At 45.8% G+C, this 2,272-nt stretch overlaps 1 non-coding gene across 1 annotated transcript; it reads right to left on the bottom strand.

The window, feature by feature from the left end:
* Positions 1-546: 546 nt before the first annotated feature.
* Positions 547-743, bottom strand: LOC123451501. Its single transcript, XR_006632357.1, has one exon. It is a non-coding gene; the product is annotated as a U2 spliceosomal RNA (small nuclear RNA).
* Between the last annotated feature and the right edge of the window lie 1,529 nt (positions 744-2,272).

Here is a 2,272-nt window from a genome sequence, read left to right as displayed (position 1 = left end):
GCAGCCGTGGAGTTAACCGTGCATGAGACCGCAAAGGGATGCGATGTGTTACAGGCTGGATTCCTATGGCTTAGGATCGGGGTCCCGACAAAGGGGATGGGTCGAGAATGGCTTACTCGTAAAAGAAGGCTCCCAACCAAATATTGAATAGAAAGCAATGGGCATCCTCGTTTTCTCGAGTGGGGAAACGCACGACGATCTATATGAAAGGGAAGTTTTGTTGATGCTTTCTTGTTTAGAATAAAGAAGAACAGAGAAAGTCTGATGAGCAGGAAAATTTGGTCACGTAGATATTCTATTTCGCAGGAATTCGTTGATTGCTCCGTACTGAATTACAATGGAAAAACTCATGTTCGTTGTAAGATCACTGAAGGAAAGGTTGGTCATAAATTTGGAGAGTTTGCTTTTACACGGGCAAATTTAGGCCACACACACGTGCGACCCTACAACACCATAGATTTAGGCCTTGAACAGGTTTTCAGCAGCTCCCAATTCTAAAGCAATCCGTCGAGGCCAGAAAGAACAAAAAAAATTAGTTCATTTTGGTTGGGGCGTGCCAGGCCCAGCCAGCAGTGCAGCGGCTAGGCGACACATGAGGACCCCAATAGCAAGCTACTTTGGTGGGGCCTCCCCCAAGAAAAATAAATTTAATGTTGTTGTGGACACATGACCCACATATCAGATATTAAACTGATAAGAACAGATACTACACTTGATCTTAGCCAAAAGGCCGAGAAAGGTATGCGTCAACTCGTTGTCGTGGGTTTGCTTATATAGCGCATCTTTGACTCCCCTCCACTGTGGCTGGGCGAGGTGGGACTAAACGAGAGCGCAGCGCATCTCTATGTCTCGTTCGTTGTTTCTGTTGGAAATATGCCCTAGAGGCAATAATAAATTAGTTATTATTATATTTCTTTGTTCATGACAATCGTTTATTATCCATGCTATAATTGTATTGATTGGAAACACAATACTTGTGTGGATACATAGACAAAACACTTTCCCTAGTAAGCCTCTAGTTGGATAGCTCGTTGATCAAAGAAGGTCAAGGTTTCCTGACCATAGGCAAGTGTTGTCACTTGATAACGGGATCACATCATTAGGATAATCATGTGATGGACTAGACCAAAACTATGAACGTAGCATATTGATCGTGTCATTTTATTGCTATAGTTTTCTGCGTGTCAAGTATTTGTTCCTATGACCATGAGATCATATAACTCACTCGCACCGGAGGAAAACCTTGTGTGTATCAAACGTCACAACGTAATTGGGTGACTATAAAGATTCTCTACAGGTATCTCCGAAGGTGTCCGTTGAGTCAGTATGGATCAAGACTGCGATTTGTCACTCCATGTGACGGAGAGGTATCTCGGGGCCCACTCGGTAATACAACATCACACACAAGCCTTGCAAGCAATGTGACTTAGTGTAAGTCACGGGATCTTGTATTACGGAACGAGTAAATAGACTTGCCGGTAAACGAGATTCAAATAGGTATGTGGATACTGACGATCGAATCTCGGGCAAGTAACATACCGAAGGACAAAGGGAATGACATACGGGATTATATGAATCCTTGGCACTGAGGTTCAACCGATAAGATCTTCGGAGAATATGTAGGATCCAATATGGGCATCCAAGTCCCGCTATTGTATATTGACCGAGGAGTCTCTCGGGTCATGTCTACATAGTTCTTGAACCCGCAGGGTCTGCACACTTAAGGTTCGACGTTGTTTTATGCGTATTTGAGTTATATGGTTGGTTACTGAATGTTGTTCGGAGTCCCGGATGAGATCACGGATGTCGCGAGGGTTTCCGGAATGGTCCAGAAACAAAGGTTGATATATAGGATGACCTCATTTGATTACCGGAAAGTTTTCGGTATTACCGGGAATGATGAATGGGTTCCGGATGTTCACCGGGGGGGCCAGCCCACCCGGGGGAAGCCCATAGGCCTTAGGGGTGCCACACCAGCCCTTAGTGGGCTGGTGGGCAAGCCCAAGAAGGCCCATGTGCAGGAGAGAAAGAAAATCAAAGAGAAAAAAAGGGGGAACTGGGAAAATAGAGAAGGACTCCACCTTCCAATCCTAGTTGGACTAGGATTGGAGGAGGAATCCTCCTCCCCCCCCCCCCACACACACACACACTTCGGCCGACCCCTTGGGGCTCCTTGAGCCTCAAGGCAAGGTCCCTACCCTCCCTCCTATATATACTGAGGTATTAGAGCTGATTTGAGACAACTTTGCCACGGCAGCCCGACCACATACCT

This window comes from Hordeum vulgare, chromosome 4H (genome assembly GCF_904849725.1).
Source record: "Hordeum vulgare subsp. vulgare chromosome 4H, MorexV3_pseudomolecules_assembly, whole genome shotgun sequence".
Lineage (NCBI taxonomy): Eukaryota > Viridiplantae > Streptophyta > Magnoliopsida > Poales > Poaceae > Hordeum > Hordeum vulgare.
The sequence above is the reverse complement of the archived record's forward strand: the minus strand, read 5'-3'. Positions and strand labels throughout refer to the sequence as shown.